Source organism: Heptranchias perlo, chromosome 5, assembly GCF_035084215.1.
Source record: "Heptranchias perlo isolate sHepPer1 chromosome 5, sHepPer1.hap1, whole genome shotgun sequence".
Classification (NCBI taxonomy): domain Eukaryota; kingdom Metazoa; phylum Chordata; class Chondrichthyes; order Hexanchiformes; family Hexanchidae; genus Heptranchias; species Heptranchias perlo.
In genome coordinates, this window is record NC_090329.1 from 2,153,639 (window position 1) to 2,175,312 (window position 21,674).

The following is a 21,674-nucleotide window of genomic DNA, read 5'->3' on the forward strand; positions in this document are numbered from 1 at the left end:
ACCACGAAAAGTTCTTGTATTTGAAGATAAAATCTTTTTGCTTTGAAGAAGAAAGATCTAGCTGACTGAAATAAGTTCATCAGATGAAAACCAACAAAAATTGACAAGAACCACGAAAAGTTCTTGTATTTTAAGATAAAATCTTACTCTATTAAGGAAAAAACTTCCAGCTCGCTGAAATATGTTCATTTGCTGAAAACCATCAAAACCACGAAAAGTTCTTGTATTTGAAGATAAAATCTTTTTGCTTTGAAGAAGAAAGATCTAGCTGACTGAAATAAGTTCATCAGATGAAAACGAACAAAAATTGACAAGAACCATGAAAAGTTCTTGTATTTTAAGATAAAATCTTACGCTATTAAAGAAAAAACTTCTTGCTCGCTGAAATCTGTTCATTTGCTGAAAACCAACAAAACCACGAAAAGTTCTTGTATTTGAAGATAAAATCTTTTTGCTTTGAAGAAGAAAGATCTAGCTGACTGAAATAAGTTCATTAGATGAAACCCAACAAAAATTGACAAGAACCACGAAACGTTCTTGTATTTTAAGATAAAATCTGACGCTATTAAAGAAAAAACTTCCAGCTCGCTGAAATCTGTTCATTTGCTGAAAACCAACAAAACCACGAAAAGTTCTTGTATTTGAAGATAAAATCTTTTTGCTTTGAAGAAGAAAGATCTAGCTGACTGAAATAAGTTCATTGGATGAAAACCAACAAAAATTGACAAGAACCAAGAAAAGTTCTTGTATTATAAGATAAAATCTTACGCTATTAAAGAAAAAACTTCCAGCTCGCTGAAATATGTTCATTTGCTGAAAACCAACAAAACCACGAAAAGTTCTTGTATTTGAAGATAAAATCTTTTTGCTTTGAAGAAGAAAGATCTCGCTGACTGAAATAAGTTCATTAGATGAAAACCAACAAAAATTGACAAGAACCACGAAAAGTTCTTGTATTTTAAGATAAAATCTTACGCTATTAAGGAAAAAACTCCCAGCACGCTGAAATCTGTTCATTTGCTGAAAACCAACAAAACCACGAAAAGTTCTTGTATTTGAAGATAAAATCTTTTTGCTTTGAAGAAGAAAGATCTTGCTGACTGAAATAAGTTCATGAGATGAAAACCAACAAAAATTGACAAGAACCACGAAAAGTTCTTGTATTTTAAGATAAAATCTTACGCTATTAAAGAAAAAACTCCCAGCTCGCTGAAATATGTTCATTTGCTGAAAACCAACAAAACCACGAAAAGTTCTTGTATTTGAAGATAAAATCTTTTTGCTTTGAAGAAGAAAGATCCAGCTGACTGAAATAAGTTCATTAGATGAAAACCAACAAAAATTGACAAGAACCACGAAATGTTCTTGTATTTTTAGATAAAATCTTACGCTATTAAAGAAAAAACTTCTGGCTCGCTGAAATATGTTCATTTGCTGAAAACCAACAAAACCACGAAAAGTTCTTGGATTTGAAGATAAAATCTTTTTGCTTTGAAGAAGAAAGATCGAGCTGACTGAAATAAGTTCATTAGATGAAAACCAACAAAAATTGACAAGAACCACGAAAAGTTCTTGTATTTTAAGATAAAATCTTACTCGATTAAGGAAAAAACTTCCAGCTCGCTGAAATATGTTCATTTGCTGAAAACCATCAAAACCACGAAAAGTTCTTGTATTTGAAGATAAAATCTTTTTGCTTTGAAGAAGAAAGATCCAGCTGACTGAAATAAGTTCATGAGATGAAAACGAACAAAAATTGACAAGAACCACGAAAAGTTCTTGTATTTTAAGATAAAATCTTACGCTATTAAAGAAAAAACTTCTTGCTCGCTGAAATCTGTTCATTTGCTGAAAACCTACAAAACCATGAAAAGTTCTTGTATTTGAAGAGAAAATCTTTTTGCATTGAAGAAGAAAGATCCAGCTGACTGAAATAAGTTCATTCGATGAAAACCAACAAAAATTGACGAGAACCACGAAAAGTTCTTGTATTTTAAGATAAAATCTTCCGCTATTGAAGAAAAAACTCCCAGCTCGCTGAAATATGTTCATTTGCTGATAACCAACAAAACCACGAAAAGTTCTTGTATTTGAAGATAAAATCTTTTTGCTTTGAAGAAGAAAGATCTAGCTGACTGAAATAAGTTCATTAGATGAAAACCAACAAAAATTGACAAGAACCACGAAAAGTTCTTGTATTTTAAGATAAAATCTTACGCTATTAAGGAAAAAACTCCCAGCTCGCTGAAATCTGTTCATTTGCTGAAAACCAACAAAACCACGAAAAGTTCTTGTATTTGAAGATAAAATCCTTTTGCTTTGAAGAAGAAAGATCTAGCTGACTGAAATAAGTTCATTGGATGAAAACCAACAAAAATTGACAAGAACCACGAAAAGTTCTTGTATTTTCAGATAAAATCTTACGCTATTAAAGAAAAAACTTCCAGCTCGCTGAAATGTGTTCATTTGCTGAAAACCAACAAAACCACGAAAAGTTCTTGTATTTGAAGATAAAATCTTTTTGCTTTGAAGAAGAAAGATCGAGCTGACTGAAATAAGTTCATCAGATGAAAACCAACAAAAATTGACAAGAACCACGAAAAGTTCTTGTATTTTAAGATAAAATCTTACTCTATTCAGGAAAAAACTTCCAGCTCGCTGAAATATGTTCATTTGCTGAAAACCAACAAAACCACGAAAAGTTCTTGTATTTGAAGATAAAATCTTTTTGCTTTGAAGAAGAAAGATCTAGCTGACTGAAATAAGTTCATTAGATGAAAACCAACAAAAATTGACAAGAACCACGAAAAGTTCTTGTATTTTAAGATAAAATCTTACTCTATTAAGGAAAAAACTTCCAGCTCGCTGAAATATGTTCATTTGCTGAAAACCATCAAAACCACGAAAAGATCTTGTATTTGAAGATAAAATCTTTTTGCTTTGAAGAAGAAAGATCTAGCTGACTGAAATAAGTTCATTAGATGAAAACCAACAAAAATTGACAAGAACCACGAAAAGTTCTTGTATTTTAAGATAAAATCTTACGCTATTAAGGAAAAAACTCCCAGCTCGCTGAAATCTGTTCATTTGCTGAAAACCAACAAAACCACGAAAAGTTCTTGTATTTGAAGATAAAATCTTTTTGCTTTGAAGAAGAAAGATCTAGCTGACTGAAATAAGTTCATTGGATGAAAACCAACAAAAATTGACAAGAACCAAGAAAAGTTCTTGTATTATAAGATAAAATCTTACGCTATTAAAGAAAAAACTTCCAGCTCGCTGAAATATGTTCATTTGCTGAAAACCAACAAAACCACGAAAAGTTCTTGTATTTGAAGATAAAATCTTTTTGCTTTGAAGAAGAAAGATCTCGCTGACTGAAATAAGTTCATTAGATGAAAACCAACAAAAATTGACAAGAACCACGAAAAGTTCTTGTATTTTAAGATAAAATCTTACGCTATTAAGGAAAAAACTCCCAGCACGCTGAAATCTGTTCATTTGCTGAAAACCAACAAAACCACGAAAAGTTCTTGTATTTGAAGATAAAATCTTTTTGCTTTGAAGAAGAAAGATCTTGCTGACTGAAATAAGTTCATGAGATGAAAACCAACAAAAATTGACAAGAACCACGAAAAGTTCTTGTATTTTAAGATAAAATATTACGCTATTAAAGAAAAAACTCCCAGCTCGCTGAAATATGTTCATTTGCTGAAAACCAACAAAACCACGAAAAGTTCTTGTATTTGAAGATAAAATCTTTTTGCTTTCAAGAAGAAAGATCCAGCTGACTGAAATAAGTTCATTAGATGAAAACCAACAAAAATTGACAAGAACCACGAAAAGTTCTTGTATTTTAAGATAAAATCTTACTCGATTAAGGAAAAAACTTCCAGCTCGCTGAAATATGTTCATTTGCTGAAAACCATCAAAACCACGAAAAGTTCTTGTATTTGAAGATAAAATCTTTTTGCTTTGAAGAAGAAAGATCCAGCTGACTGAAATAAGTTCATGAGATGAAAACGAACAAAAATTGACAAGAACCACGAAAAGTTCTTGTATTTTAAGATAAAATCTTACGCTATTAAAGAAAAAACTTCTTGCTCGCTGAAATCTGTTCATTTGCTGAAAACCTACAAAACCATGAAAAGTTCTTGTATTTGAAGATAAAATCCTTTTGCTTTGAAGAAGAAAGATCTAGCTGACTGAAATAAGTTCATTGGATGAAAACCAACAAAAATTGACAAGAACCACGAAAAGTTCTTGTATTTTCAGATTAAATCTTACGCTATTAAAGAAAAAACTTCCAGCTCGCTGAAATATGTTCATTTGCTGAAAACCAACAAAACCACGAAAAGTTCTTGTATTTGAAGATAAAATCTTTTTGCTTTGAAGAAGAAAGATCGAGCTGACTGAAATAAGTTCATCAGATGAAAACCAACAAAAATTGACAAGAACCACGAAAAGTTCTTGTATTATAAGATAAAATCTTACGCTATTAAAGAAAAAACTTCTTGCTCGCTGAAATGTGTTCATTTGCTGAAAACCAACAAAACCACGAAAAGTTCTTGTATTTGAAGATAAAATCTTTTTGCTTTGAAGAAGAAAGATCGAGCTGACTGAAATAAGTTCATTCGATGAAAACCAACAAAAATTGACAAGAACCACGAAAAGTTCTTGTATTTTAAGATAAAATCTTACGCTATTAAAGAAAAAACTCCCAGCTCGCTGAAATATGTTCATTTGCTGAAAACCAACAAAACCACGAAAAGTTCTTGTATTTGAAGATAAAATCTTTTTGCTTTGAAGAAGAAAGATCTAGCTGACTGAAATAAGTTCATTAGATGAAAACGAACAAAAATTGACAAGAACCACGAAAAGTTCTTGTATTTTAAGATAAAATCTTACGCTAATAAAGAAAAAACTTCTTGCTCGCTGAAATCTGTTCATTTGCTGAAAACCTACAAATCCATGAAAAGTTCTTGTATTTGAAGAGAAAATCTTTTTGCTTTGAAGAAGAAAGATCTAGCTGACTGAAATAAGTTCATCAGATGAAAACCAACAAAAATTGACAAGAACCACGAAAAGTTCTTGTATTTTAAGATAAAATCTTACGCTATTGAAGAAAAAACTCCCAGCTCGCTGAAATATGTTCATTTGCTGAAAACCATCAAAACCACGAAAAGTTCTTGTATTTGAAGATAAAATCTTTTTGCTTTGAAGAAGAAAGATCTAGCTGACTGAAATAAGTTCATTAGATGAAACCCAACAAAAATTGACAAGAACCACGAAACGTTCTTGTATTTTAAGATAAAATCTGACGCTATTAAAGAAAAAACTTCCAGCTCGCTGAAATCTGTTCATTTGCTGAAAACCAACAAAACCACGAAAAGTTCTTGTATTTGAAGATAAAATCTTTTTGCTTTGAAGAAGAAAGATCTAGCTGACTGAAATAAGTTCATTAGATGAAAACCAACAAAAATTGACAAGAACCACGAAAAGTTCTTGTATTTTAAGATAAAATCTTACGCTATTAAAGAAAAAACTTCTTGCTCGCTGAAATGTGTTCATTTGCTGAAAACCAACAAAACCACCAAAAGTTCTTGTATTTGAAGATAAAATCTTTTTGCTTTGAAGAAGAAAGATCTAGCTGACTGAAATAAGTTCATGAGATGAAAACCAACAAAAATTGACAAGAACCACGAAAAGTTCTTGTATTTTAAGATAAAATCTTACGCTATTAAAGAAAAAACTTCTTGCTCGCTGAAATCTGTTCATTTGCTGAAAACCAACAAAACCACGAAAAGTTCTTGTATTTGAAGATAAAATCTTTTTGCTTTGAAGAAGAAAGATCCAGCTGACTGAAATAAGTTCATCAGATGAAACCCAACAAAAATTGACAAGAACCACGAAAAGTTCTTGTATTTTAAGATAAAATCTTACGCTATTAAAGAAAAAACTTCCAGCTCGCTGAAATCTGTTCATTTGCTGAAAACCAACAAAACCACGAAAAGTTCTTGTATTTGAAGATAAAATCTTTTTGCTTTGAAGAAGAAAGATCTAGCTGACTGAAATAAGTTCATTAGATGAAAACCAACAAAAATTGACAAGAACCACGAAAAGTTCTTGTATTTTAAGATAAAATCTTACGCTATTAAAGAAAAAACTTCTTGCTCGCTGAAATCTGTTCATTTGCTGAAAACCAACAAAACCACCAAAAGTTCTTGTATTTGAAGATAAAATCTTTTTGCTTTGAAGAAGAAAGATCCAGCTGACTGAAATAAGTTCATGAGATGAAAACCAACAAAAATTGACAAGAACCACGAAAAGTTCTTGTATTTTAAGATAAAATCTTACGCTATTAAAGAAAAAACTCCCAGCTCGCTGAAATCTGTTCATTTGCTGAAAACCAACAAAACCACGAAAAGTTCTTGTATTTGAAGATGAAATCTTTTTGCTTTGAAGAAGAAAGATCTGGCTGACTGAAATAAGTTCATTAGATGAAAACGAACAAAAATTGACAAGAACCACGAAAAGTTCTTGTATTTTAAGATAAAATCTTAGGCTATTAAAGAAAAAACTCCCAGCTCGCTGAAATCTGTTCATTTGCTGAAAACCAACAAAACCACGAAAAGTTCTTGTATTTGAAGATAAAATCTTTTTGCTTTGAAGAAGAAAGATCTAGCTGACTGAAATAAGTTCATTCGATGAAAACCAACAAAAATTGACAAGAACCACGAAAAGTTCTTGTATTTTAAGATAAAATCTTACTCTATTCAGGAAAAAACTTCCAGCTCGCTGAAATATGTTCATTTGCTGAAAACCATCAAAACCACGAAAAGTTCTTGTATTTGAAGATAAAATCTTTTTGCTTTGAAGAAGAAAGATCTAGCTGACTGAAATAAGTTCATTAGATGAAAACCAACAAAAATTGACAAGAACCACGAAAAGTTCGTGTATTTTAAGAGAAAATCTTACGCTATTAAGGAAAAAACTCCCAGCACGCTGAAATCTGTTCATTTGCTGAAAACCAACAAAACCACGAAAAGTTCTTGTATTTGAAGATAAAATCTTTTTGCTTTGAAGAAGAAAGATCTAACTGACTGAAATAAGTTCATTAGATGAAAACCAACAAAAATTGACAAGAACCACGAAAAGTTCTTGTATTTTAAGATAAAATCTTACGCTATTAAAGAAAAAACTCCCAGCTCGCTGAAATATGTTCATTTGCTGAAAACCAACAAAACCACGAAAAGTTCTTGTATTTGAAGATAAAATCTTTTTGCTTTGAAGAAGAAAGATCCAGCTGACTGAAATAAGTTCATTAGATGAAAACGAACAAAAATTGACAAGAACCACGAAAAGTTCTTGTATTTTTAGATAAAATCTTACGCTATTAAAGAAAAAACTTCTGGCTCGCTGAAATATGTTCATTTGCTGAAAACCAACAAAACCACGAAAAGTTCTTGGATTTGAAGATAAAATCTTTTTGCTTTGAAGAAGAAAGATCGAGCTGACTGAAATAAGTTCATTAGATGAAAACCAACAAAAATTGACAAGAACCACGAAAAGTTCTTGTATTTTAAGATAAAATCTTACTCTATTAAGGAAAAAACTTCCAGCTCGCTGAAATATGTTCATTTGCTGAAAACCATCAAAACCACGAAAAGTTCTTGTATTTGAAGATAAAATCTTTTTGCTTTGAAGAAGAAAGATCCAGCTGACTGAAATAAGTTCATTAGATGAAAACGAACAAAAATTGACAAGAACCACGAAAAGTTCTTGTATTTTAAGATAAAATCTTACGCTATTAAAGAAAAAACTTCTTGCTCGCTGAAATCTGTTCATTTGCTGAAAACCTACAAAACCATGAAAAGTTCTTGTATTTGAAGAGAAAATCTTTTTGCTTTGAAGAAGAAAGATCTAGCTGACTGAAATAAGTTCATTAGATGAAAACCAACAAAAATTGACTAGAACCACGAAAAGTTCTTGTATTTTAAGATAAAATCTTCCGCTATTGAAGAAAAAACTCCCAGCTCGCTGAAATATGTTCATTTGCTGAAAACCAACAAAACCACGAAAAGTTCTTGTATTTGAAGATAAAATCTTTTTGCTTTGAAGAAGAAAGATCTCGCTGACTGAAATAAGTTCATTAGATGAAAACCAACAAAAATTGACAAGAACCACGAAAAGTTCTTGTATTTTAAGATAAAATCTTACGCTATGAAGGAAAAAACTCCCAGCTCGCTGAAATCTGTTCATTTGCTGAAAACCAACAAAACCACGAAAAGTTCTTGTATTTGAAGATAAAATCTTTTTGCTTTGAAGAAGAAAGATCTCGCTGACTGAAATAAGTTCATTAGATGAAAACCAACAAAAATTGACAAGAACCACGAAAAGTTCTTGTATTTTAAGATAAAATCTTACGCTATTGAAGAAAAAACTCCCAGCTTGCTGAAATATGTTCATTTGCTGAAAAGCAACAAAACCACGAAAAGTTCTTGTATTTCAAGATAAAATCTTTTTGCTTTGAAGAAGAAAGATCTAGCTGACTGAAATAAGTTCATTAGATGAAAACCAACAAAAATTGACAAGAACCACGAAAAGTTCTTGTATTTTAAGATAAAATCTTACTCTATTAAGGAAAAAACTTCCAGCTCGCTGAAATATGTTCATTTGCTGAAAACCATCAAAACCACGAAAAGTTCTTGTATTTGAAGATAAAATCTTTTTGCTTTGAAGAAGAAAGATCTAGCTGACTGAAATAAGTTCATGAGATGAAAACCAACAAAAATTGACAAGAACCACGAAAAGTTCTTGTATTTTAAGATAAAATCTTACGCTATTAAGGAAAAAACTCCCAGCTCGCTGAAATATGTTCATTTGCTGAAAACCAACAAAACCATCAAAAGTTCTTGTATTTGAAGATAAAATCTTTTTGCTTTGAAGAAGAAAGATCTAGCTGACTGAAATAAGTTCATTGGATGAAAACCAACAAAAATTGACAAGAACCACGAAAAGTTCTTGTATTTTAAGATAAAATCTTACGCTATTAAAGAAAAAACTTCTTGCTCGCTGAAATGTGTTCATTTGCTGAAAACCAACAAAACCACCAAAAGTTCTTGTATTTGAAGATAAAATCTTTTTGCTTTGAAGAAGAAAGATCTAGCTGACTGAAATAAGTTCATGAGATGAAAACCAACAAAAATTGACAAGAACCACGAAAAGTTCTTGTATTTTAAGATAAAATCTTACGCTATGAAAGAAAAAACTCCCAGCTCGCTGAAATCTGTTCATTTGCTGAAAACCAACAAAACCACGAAAAGTTCTTGTATTTGAAGATGAAATCTTTTTGCTTTGAAGAAGAAAGATCTGACTGACTGAAATAAGTTCATTCGATGAAAACCAACAAAAATTGACAAGAACCACGAAAAGTTCTTGTATTTTAAGATAAAATCTTACTCTATGAAGGAAAAAACTTCCAGCTCGCTGAAATATGTTCATTTGCTGAAAACCATCAAAACCACGAAAAGTTCTTGTATTTGAAGATAAAATCTTTTTGCTTTGAAGAAGAAAGATCGAGCTGACTGAAATAAGTTCATTAGATGAAAACGAACAAAAATTGACAAGAACCACGAAAAGTTCTTGTATTTTAAGATAAAATCTTACGCTATTAAAGAAAAAACTTCTTGCTCGCTGAAATCTGTTCATTTGCTGAAAACCAACAAAACCACGAAAAGTTCTTGTATTTGAAGATAAAATCTTTTTGCTTTGAAGAAGAAAGATCTAGCTGACTGAAATAAGTTCATTAGATGAAACCCAACAAAAATTGAGAAGAACCACGAAAAGTTCTTGTATTTTAAGTTAAAATCTGACGCTATTAAAGAAAAAACTTCCAGCTCGCTGAAATCTGTTCATTTGCTGAAAACCAACAAAACCACGAAAAGTTCTTGTATTTGAAGATAAAATCGTTTTGCTTTGAAGAAGAAAGATCTAGCTGACTGAAATAAGTTCATTAGATGAAAACCAACAAAAATTGACAAGAACCACGAAAAGTTCTTGTATTTTAAGATAAAATCTTACGCTATTCAAGAAAAAACTTCTTGCTCGCTGAAATGTGTTCATTTGCTGAAAACCAACAAAACCACCAAAAGTTCTTGTATTTGAAGATAAAATCTTTTTGCTTTGAAGAAGAAAGATCTCGCTGACTGAAATAAGTTCATGAGATGAAAACCAACAAAAATTGACAAGAACCACGAAAAGTTCTTGTATTTTAAGATAAAATCTTACGCTATTAAAGAAAAAACTTCTTGCTCGCTGAAATCTGTTCATTTGCTGAAAACCAACAAAACCACGAAAAGTTCTTGTATTTGAAGATAAAATCTTTTTGCTTTGAAGAAGAAAGATCTCGCTGACTGAAATAAGTTCATTGATGAAACCCAACAAAAATTGACAAGAACCACGAAAAGTTCTTGTATTTTAAGATAAAATCTGACGCTATTAAAGAAAAAACTTCCAGCTCGCTGAAATCTGTTCATTTGCTGAAAACCAACAAAACCACGAAAAGTTCTTGTATTTGAAGATAAAATCTTTTTGCTTTGAAGAAGAAAGATCTAGCTAACTGAAATAAGTTCATTAGATGAAAACCAACAAAAATTGACAAGAACCACGAAAAGTTCTTGTATTTTAAGATAAAATCTTACGCTATTAAAGAAAAAACTCCCAGCTCGCTGAAATCTGTTCATTTGCTGAAAACCAACAAAACCACGAAAAGTTCTTGTATTTGAAGATGAAATCTTTTTGCTTTGAAGAAGAAAGATCTGGCTGACTGAAATAAGTTCATTAGATGAAAACGAACAAAAATTGACAAGAACCACGAAAAGTTCTTGTATTTTAAGATAAAATCTTAGGCTATTAAAGAAAAAACTCCCAGCTCGCTGAAATCTGTTCATTTGCTGAAAACCAACAAAACCACGAAAAGTTCTTGTATTTGAAGATAAAATCTTTTTGCTTTGAAGAAGAAAGATCTAGCTGACTGAAATAAGTTCATGAGATGAAAACCAACAAAAATTGACAAGAACCACGAAAAGTTCTTGTATTTTAAGATAAAATCTTACTCTATTCAGGAAAAAACTTCCAGCTCGCTGAAATATGTTCATTTGCTGAAAACCAACAAAAACACGAAAAGTTCTTGTATTTGAAGATAAAATCTTTTTGCTTTGAAGAAGAAAGATCCAGCTGACTGAAATAAGTTCATTAGATGAAAACCAACAAAAATTGACAAGAACCACGAAAAGTTCTTGTATTTTAAGATAAAATCTTACTCTATTAAGGAAAAAACTTCCAGCTCGCTGAAATATGTTCATTTGCTGAAAACCATCAAAACCACGAAAAGTTCTTGTATTTGAAGATAAAATCTTTTTGCTTTGAAGAAGAAAGATCGAGCTGACTGAAATAAGTTCATTAGATGAAAACGAACAAAAATTGACAAGAACCACGAAAAGTTCTTGTATTTTAAGATAAAATCTTACGCTATTAAAGAAAAAACTTCTTGCTCGCTGAAATCTGTTCATTTGCTGAAAACCAACAAAACCACGAAAAGTTCTTGTATTTGAAGATAAAATCTTTTTGCTTTGAAGAAGAAAGATCTAGCTGACTGAAATAAGTTCATTAGATGAAACCCTACAAAAATTGACAAGAACCACGAAAAGTTCTTGTATTTTAAGATAAAATCTGACGCTATTAAAGAAAAAACTTCCAGCTCGCTGAAATCTGTTCATTTGCTGAAAACCAACAAAACCACGAAAAGTTCTTGTATTTGAAGATAAAATCGTTTTGCTTTGAAGAAGAAAGATCTAGCTGACTGAAATAAGTTCATTAGATGAAAACCAACAAAAATTGACAAGAACCACGAAAAGTTCTTGTATTTTAAGATAAAATCTTACGCTATTCAAGAAAAAACTTCTTGCTCGCTGAAATGTGTTCATTTGCTGAAAACCAACAAAACCACCAAAAGTTCTTGTATTTGAAGATAAAATCTTTTTGCTTTGAAGAAGAAAGATCTCGCTGACTGAAATAAGTTCATGAGATGAAAACCAACAAAAATTGACAAGAACCACGAAAAGTTCTTGTATTTTAAGATAAAATCTTACGCTATTAAAGAAAAAACTTCTTGCTCGCTGAAATCTGTTCATTTGCTGAAAACCAACAAAACCACGAAAAGTTCTTGTATTTGAAGATAAAATCTTTTTGCTTTGAAGAAGAAAGATCTCGCTGACTGAAATAAGTTCATTGATGAAACCCAACAAAAATTGACAAGAACCACGAAAAGTTCTTGTATTTTAAGATAAAATCTGACGCTATTAAAGAAAAAACTTCCAGCTCGCTGAAATCTGTTCATTTGCTGAAAACCAACAAAACCACGAAAAGTTCTTGTATTTGAAGATAAAATCTTTTTGCTTTGAAGAAGAAAGATCTAGCTGACTGAAATAAGTTCATTACATGAAAACCAACAAAAATTGACAAGAACCACGAAAAGTTCTTGTATTTTAAGATAAAATCTTACGCTATTAAAGAAAAAACTTCTTGCTCGCTGAAATGTGTTCATTTGCTGAAAACCAACAAAACCACCAAAAGTTCTTGTATTTGAAGATAAAATCTTTTTGCTTTGAAGAAGAAAGATCTAGCTGACTGAAATAAGTTCATGAGATGAAAACCAACAAAAATTGACAAGAACCACGAAAAGTTCTTGTATTTTAAGATAAAATCTTACGCTATTAAAGAAAAAACTCCCAGCTCGCTGAAATCTGTTCATTTGCTGAAAACCAACAAAACCACGAAAAGTTCTTGTATTTGAAGATGAAATCTTTTTGCTTTGAAGAAGAAAGATCTGGCTGACTGAAATAAGTTCATTAGATGAAAACGAACAAAAATTGACAAGAACCACGAAAAGTTCTTGTATTTTAAGATAAAATCTTAGGCTATTAAAGAAAAAACTCCCAGCTCGCTGAAATCTGTTCATTTGCTGAAAACCACGAAAAGTTCTTGTATTTGAAGATAAAATCTTTTTGCTTTGAAGAAGAAAGATCTAGCTGACTGAAATAAGTTCATGAGATGAAAACCAACAAAAATTGACAAGAACCACGAAAAGTTCTTGTATTTTAAGATAAAATCTTACTCTATTCAGGAAAAAACTTCCAGCTCGCTGAAATATGTTCATTTGCTGAAAACCAACAAAACCACGAAAAGTTCTTGTATTTGAAGATAAAATCTTTTTGCTTTGAAGAAGAAAGATCTAGCTGACTGAAATAAGTTCATTAGATGAAAACCAACAAAAATTGACAAGAACCACGAAAAGTTCTTGTATTTTAAGATAAAATCTTACTCTATTAAGGAAAAAATTTCCAGCTCGCTGAAATATGTTCATTTGCTGAAAACCATCAAAACCACGAAAAGTTCTTGTATTTGAAGATAAAATCTTTTTGCTTTGAAGAAGAAAGATCGAGCTGACTGAAATAAGTTCATTAGATGAAAACCAACAAAAATTGACAAGAACCACGAAAAGTTCTTGTATTTTAAGATAAAATCTTACGCTATTAAAGAAAAAACTCCCAGCTCGCTGAAATCCGTTCATTTGCTGAAAACCAACAAAACCACGTAAAGTTCTTGTATTTGAAGATAAAATCTTTTTGCTTTGAAGAAGAAAGATCTAGCTGACTGAAATAAGTTCATTGGATGAAAACCAACAAAAATTGACAAGAACCAATAAAAGTTCTTGTATTATAAGATAAAATCTTACGCTATTGAAGAAAAAACTTCCAGCTCGCTGAAATATGTTCATTTGCTGAAAACCAACAAAACCACGAAAAGTTCTTGTATTTGAAGATAAAATCTTTTTGCTTTGAAGAAGAAAGATCCAGCTGACTGAAATAAGTTCATCAGATGAAAACCAACAAAAATTGACAAGAACCACGAAAAGTTCTTGTATTTTAAGATAAAATCTTACGCTATAAAGGAAAAAACTCCCAGCACGCTGAAATATGTTCATTTGCTGAAAACCAACAAAACCACGAAAAGTTCTTGTATTTGAAGATAAAATCTTTTTGCTTTGAAGAAGAAAGATCCAGCTGACTGAAATAAGTTCATTAGATGAAAACCAACAAAAATTGACAAGAACCACGAAAAGTTCTTGTATTTTTAGATAAAATCTTACGCTATTAAAGAAAAAACTTCTGGCTCGCTGAAATATGTTCATTTGCTGAAAACCAACAAAACCACGAAAAGTTCTTGGATTTGAAGATAAAATCTTTTTGCTTTGAAGAAGAAAGATCGAGCTGACTGAAATAAGTTCATTAGATGAAAACCAACAAAAATTGACAAGAACCACGAAAAGTTCTTGTATTTTAAGATAAAATCTTACTCTATTAAGGAAAAAACTTCCAGCTCGCTGAAATATGTTCATTTGCTGAAAACCATCAAAACCACGAAAAGTTCTTGTATTTGAAGATAAAATCTTTTTGCTTTGAAGAAGAAAGATCCAGCTGACTGAAATAAGTTCATTAGATGAAAACGAACAAAAATTGACAAGAACCACGAAAAGTTCTTGTATTTTAAGATAAAATCTTACGCTATTAAAGAAAAAACTTCTTGCTCGCTGAAATCTGTTCATTTGCTGAAAACCTACAAAACCATGAAAAGTTCTTGTATTTGAAGAGAAAATCTTTTTGCTTTGAAGAAGAAAGATCTAGCTGACTGAAATAAGTTCATTCGATGAAAACCAACAAAAATTGACTAGAACCACGAAAAGTTCTTGTATTTGAAGATAAAATCTTCCGCTATTGAAGAAAAAACTCCCAGCTCGCTGAAATATGTTCATTTGCTGAAAACCAACAAAATCACGAAAAGTTCTTGTATTTGAAGATAAAATCTTTTTGCTTTGACGAAGAAAGTTCCAGCTGACTGAAAAAAGTTCATTGGATGAAAACCAACAAAAATTGACAAGAACCACGAAAAGTTCTTGTATTTTAAGATAAAATCTTACTCTATTAAGGAAAAAACTTCCAGCTCGCTGAAATATGTTCATTTGCTGAAAACCATCAAAACCACGAAAAGTTCTTGTATTTGAAGATAAAATCTTTTTGCTTTGAAGAAGAAAGATCTCGCTGACTGAAATAAGTTCATTAGATGAAAACCAACAAAAATTGACAAGAACCACGAAAAGTTCTTGTATTTTAAGATAAAATCTTACGCTATTAAGGAAAAAACTCCCAGCTCGCTGAAATCTATTCATTTGCTGAAAACCAACAAAACCACGAAAAGTTCTTGTATTTGAAGATAAAATCTTTTTGCTTTGAAGAAGAAAGATCTAGCTGACTGAAATAAGTTCATCAGATGAAAACCAACAAAAATTGACAAGAACCACGAAAAGTTCTTGTATTTTAAGATAAAATCTTACGCTATTAAAGAAAAAACTCCCAGCTCGCTGAAATATGTTCATTTGCTGAAAAGCAACAAAACCACGAAAAGTTCTTGTATTTCAAGATAAAATCTTTTTGCTTTGAAGAAGAAAGATCTAGCTGACTGAAATAAGTTCATTAGATGAAAACCAACAAAAATTGACAAGAACCACGAAAAGTTCTTGTATTTTAAGATAAAATCTTACTCTATTAAGGAAAAAACTTCCAGCTCGCTGAAATATGTTCATTTGCTGAAAACCATCAAAACCACGAAAAGTTCTTGTATTTGAAGATAAAATCTTTTTGCTTTGAAGAAGAAAGATCTAGCTGACTGAAATAAGTTCATGAGATGAAAACCAAGAAAAATTGACAAGAACCACGAAAAGTTCTTGTATTTTAAGATAAAATCTTACGCGATTAAGGAAAAAACTTCCAGCTCGCTGAAATATGTTCATTTGCTGAAAACCATCAAAACCACGAAAAGTTCTTGTATTTTAAGATAAAATCTTTTTGCTTTGAAGAAGATAGATCTGGCTGACTGAAATAAGTTGATTGGATGAAAACCAACAAAAATTGATTAGAAACACGAAAAGTTCTTGTATTTTAAGATAAAATCTTACGCTATTAAAGAAAAAACTTCCAGCTCGCTGAAATCTGTTCATTTGCTGAAAACCAACAAAACCACGAAAAGTTCTTGTATTTGAAGATAAAATCTTTTTGCTTTGAAGAAGAAAGATCTAGCTGACTGAAATAAGTTCATTAGATGAAAACCAACAAAAATTGACAAGAACCACGAAAAGTTCTTGTATTTTTAGATAAAATCTTACGCTATTAAAGAAAAAACTTCTGGCTCGCTGAAATATGTTCATTTGCTGAAAACCAACAAAACCACGAAAAGTTCTTGTATTTGAAGATAAAATCTTTTTGCTTTGAAGAAGAAAGATCTAGCTGACTGAAATAAGTTCATCAGATGAAAACCAACAAAAATTGACAAGAACCACGAAAAGTTCTTGTATTTTAAGATAAAATCTTACGCTATTAAAGAAAAAACTCCCAGCTCGCTGAAATATGTTCATTTGCTGAAAAGCAACAAAACCACGAAAAGTTCTTGTATTTCAAGATAAAATCTTTTTGCTTTGAAGAAGAAAGATCTAGCTGACTGAAATAAGTTCATTAGATGAAAACCAACAAAAATTGACAAGAACCACGAAAAGTTCTTGTATTTTAAGATAAAATCTTACTCTATTAAGGAAAAAACTTCCAGCTCGCTGAAATATGTTCATTTGCTGAAAACCATCAAAACCACGAAAAGTTCTTGTATTTGAAGATAAAATCTTTTTGCTTTGAAGAAGAAAGATCTAGCTGACTGAAATAAGTTCATGAGATGAAAACCAAGAAAAATTGACAAGAACCACGAAAAGTTCTTGTATTTTAAGATAAAATCTTACGCGATTAAGGAAAAAACTTCCAGCTCGCTGAAATATGTTCATTTGCTGAAAACCATCAAAACCACGAAAAGTTCTTGTATTTTAAGATAAAATCTTTTTGCTTTGAAGAAGATAGATCTGGCTGACTGAAATAAGTTGATTGGATGAAAACCAACAAAAATTGATTAGAAACACGAAAAGTTCTTGTATTTTAAGATAAAATCTTACGCTATTAAAGAAAAAACTTCCAGCTCGCTGAAATCTGTTCATTTGCTGAAAACCAACAAAACCACGAAAAGTTCTTGTATTTGAAGATAAAATCTTTTTGCTTTGAAGAAGAAAGATCTAGCTGACTGAAATAAGTTCATTAGATGAAAACCAACAAAAATTGACAAGAACCACGAAAAGTTCTTGTATTTTTAGATGAAATCTTACGCTATTAAAGAAAAAACTTCTGGCTCGCTGAAATATGTTCATTTGCTGAAAACCAACAAAACCACGAAAAGTTCTTGGATTTGAAGATAAAATCTTTTTGCTTTGAAGAAGAAAGATCGAGCTGACTGAAATAAGTTCATTAGATGAAAACCAACAAAAATTGACAAGAACCACGAAAAGTTCTTGTATTTTAAGATAAAATCTTACTCTATTAAGGAAAAAACTTCCAGCTCGCTGAAATATGTTCATTTGCTGAAAACCATCAAAACCACGAAAAGTTCTTGTATTTGAAGATAAAATCTTTTTGCTTTGAAGAAGAAAGATCCAGCTGACTGAAATAAGTTCATTAGATGAAAACGAACAAAAATTGACAAGAACCACGAAAAGTTCTTGTATTTTAAGATAAAATCTTACGCTATTAAAGAAAAAACTTCTTGCTCGCTGAAATCTGTTCATTTGCTGAAAACCTACAAAACCATGAAAAGTTCTTGTATTTGAAGAGAAAATCTTTTTGCTTTGAAGAAGAAAGATCTAGCTGACTGAAATAAGTTCATTAGATGAAAACCAACAAAAATTGACAAGAACCACGAAAAGTTCTTGTATTTTAAGATAAAATCTTACGCGATTAAGGAAAAAACTTCCAGCTCGCTGAAATATGTTCATTTGCTGAAAACCATCAAAACCACGAAAAGTTCTTGTATTTTAAGATAAAATCTTTTTGCTTTGAAGAAGATAGATCTGGCTGACTGAAATAAGTTGATTGGATGAAAACCAACAAAAATTGATTAGAAACACGAAAAGTTCTTGTATTTTAAGATAAAATCTTACGCTATTAAAGAAAAAACTTCCAGCTCGCTGAAATCTGTTCATTTGCTGAAAACCAACAAAACCACGAAAAGTTCTTGTATTTGAAGATAAAATCTTTTTGCTTTGAAGAAGAAAGATCTAGCTGACTGAAATAAGTTCATTAGATGAAAACCAACAAAAATTGACAAGAACCACGAAAAGTTCTTGTATTTTTAGATGAAATCTTACGCTATTAAAGAAAAAACTTCTGGCTCGCTGAAATATGTTCATTTGCTGAAAACCAACAAAACCACGAAAAGTTCTTGGATTTGAAGATAAAATCTTTTTGCTTTGAAGAAGAAAGATCGAGCTGACTGAAATAAGTTCATTAGATGAAAACCAACAAAAATTGACAAGAACCACGAAAAGTTCTTGTATTTTAAGATAAAATCTTACTCTATTAAGGAAAAAACTTCCAGCTCGCTGAAATATGTTCATTTGCTGAAAACCATCAAAACCACGAAAAGTTCTTGTATTTGAAGATAAAATCTTTTTGCTTTGAAGAAGAAAGATCCAGCTGACTGAAATAAGTTCATTAGATGAAAACGAACAAAAATTGACAAGAACCACGAAAAGTTCTTGTATTTTAAGATAAAATCTTACGCTATTAAAGAAAAAACTTCTTGCTCGCTGAAATCTGTTCATTTGCTGAAAACCTACAAAACCATGAAAAGTTCTTGTATTTGAAGAGAAAATCTTTTTGCTTTGAAGAAGAAAGATCTAGCTGACTGAAATAAGTTCATTAGATGAAAACCAACAAAAATTGACAAGAACCACGAAAAGTTCTTGTATTTTAAGATAAAATCTTACGCTATTAAGGAAAAAACTCCCAGCTCGCTGAAATCTATTCATTTGCTGAAAACCAACAAAACCACGAAAAGTTCTTGTATTTGAAGATAAAATCTTTTTGCTTTGAAGAAGAAAGATCTAGCTGACTGAAATAAGTTCATTAGATGAAAACGAACAAAAATTGACAAGAACCACGAAAAGTTCTTGTATTTTAAGATAAAATCTTACGCTATTAAAGAAAAAACTCCCAGCTCGCTGAAATATGTTCATTTGCTGAAAAGCAACAAAACCACGAAAAGTTCTTGTATTTCAAGATAAAATCTTTTTGCTTTGAAGAAAAAAGATCTAGCTGACTGAAATAAGTTCATTAGATGAAAACCAACAAATATTGACAAGAACCACGAAAAGTTCTTGTATTTTAAGATAAAATCTTACGCGATTTAGGAAAAAACTCCCAGCTCGCTGAAATAAGTTCATTTGCTGAAAACCAACAAAACCATCAAAAGTTCTTGTATTTGAAGATAAAATCTTTTTGCTTTGAAGAAGAAAGATCGAGCTGACTGAAATAAGTTCATTTGATGAAAAAAAACAAAAATTGACAAGAACCAAGAAAAGTTCTTGTATTTTAAGATAAAATCTTACGCTATTAAAGAAAAAACTTCTTGCTCGCTGAAATCTGTTCATTTGCTGAAAACCATCAAAACCACGAAAAGTTCTTGTATTTGAAGATAAAATCTTTTTGCTTTGAAGAAGAAAGATCTAGCTGACTGAAATAAGTTCATGAGATGAAAACCAACAAAAATTGACAAGAACCACGAAAAGTTCTTGTATTTTAAGATAAAATCTGACGCTATTAAAGAAAAAACTTCCAGCTCGCTGAAATCTGTTCATTTGCTGAAAACCAACAAAACCACGAAAAGTTCTTGTATTTGAAGATAAAATCTTTTTGCTTTGAAGAAGAAAGATCCAGCTGACTGAAATAAGTTCATTAGATGAAAACCAACAAAAATTGACAAGAACCACGAAAAGTTCTTGTATTTTAAGATAAAATCTTCCGCTATTAAAGAAAAAACTTCTTGCTCGCTGAAATGTGTTCATTTGCTGAAAACCAACAAAACCACCAAAAGTTCTTGTATTTGAAGATAAAATCTTTTTGCTTTGAAGAAGAAAGATCTAGCTGACTGAAATAAGTTCATGAGATGAAAACCAACAAAAATTGACAAGAACCACGAAAAGTTCTTGTATTTTAAGATAAAATCTTACGCTATTAAAGAAAAAACTCCCAGCTCGCTGAAATCTGTTCATTTACTGTAAACCAACAAAACCACGAAAAGTTCTTGTATTTGAAGATAAAATCTTTTTGCTTTGAAGAAGAAAGATCTAGCTGACTGAAATAAGTTCATTAGATGAAAACCAACAAAAATTGACAAGAACCACGAAAAGTTCTTGTATTTTAAGATAAAATCTTACTCTATTAAGGAAAAAACTTCCAGCTCGCTGAAATATGTTCATTTGCTGAAAACCATCAAAACCACGAAAAGTTCTTGTCTTTGAAGATAAAATCTTTTTGCTTTGAAGAAGAAAGATCTAGCTGACTGAAATAAGTTCATTAGATGAAAACCAACAAAAATTGACAAGAACCACGAAAAGTTCTTGTATTTTAAGATAAAATCTTACGCTATTAAGGAAAAAACTCCCAGCTCGCTGAAATCTGTTCATTTGCTGAAAACCAACAAAACCACGAAAAGTTCTTGTATTTGAAGATAAAATCTTTTTGCTTTGAAGAAGAAAGATCTAACTGACTGAAATAAGTTCATTAGATGAAAACCAACAAAAATTGACAAGAACCACGAAAAGTTCTTGTATTTTAAGATAAAATCTTACGCTATTAAGGAAAAAACTCCCAGCTCGCTGAAATCTATTCATTTGCTGAAAACCAACAAAACCACGAAAAGTTCTTGTATTTGAAGATAAAATCTTTTTGCTTTGAAGAAGAAAGATCTAGCTGACTGAAATAAGTTCATTAGATGAAAACGAACAAAAATTGACAAGAACCACGAAAAGTTCTTGTATTTTAAGATAAAATCTTACGCTATTAAAGAAAAAACTCCCAGCTCGCTGAAATATGTTCATTTGCTGAAAAGCAACAAAACCACGAAAAGTTCTTGTATTTCAAGATAAAATCTTTTTGCTTTGAAGAAAAAAGATCTAGCTGACTGAAATAAGTTCATTAGATGAAAACCAACAAATATTGACAAGAACCACGAAAAGTTCTTGTATTTTAAGATAAAATCTTACGCGATTTAGGAAAAAACTCCCAGCTCGCTGAAATAAGTTCATTTGCTGAAAACCAACAAAACCATCAAAAGTTCTTGTATTTGAAGATAAAATCTTTTTGCTTTGAAGAAGAAAGATCGAGCTGACTGAAATAAGTTCATTTGATGAAAAAAAACAAAAATTGACAAGAACCAAGAAAAGTTCTTGTATTTTAAGATAAAATCTTACGCTATTAAAGAAAAAACTTCTTGCTCGCTGAAATCTGTTCATTTGCTGAAAACCTACAAAACCACGAAAAGTTCTTGTATTTGAAGATAAAATCTTTTTGCTTTGAAGAAGAAAGATCTAGCTGACTGAAATAAGTTCATGAGATGAAAACCAACAAAAATTGACAAGAACCACGAAAAGTTCTTGTATTTTAAGATAAAATCTGACGCTATTAAAG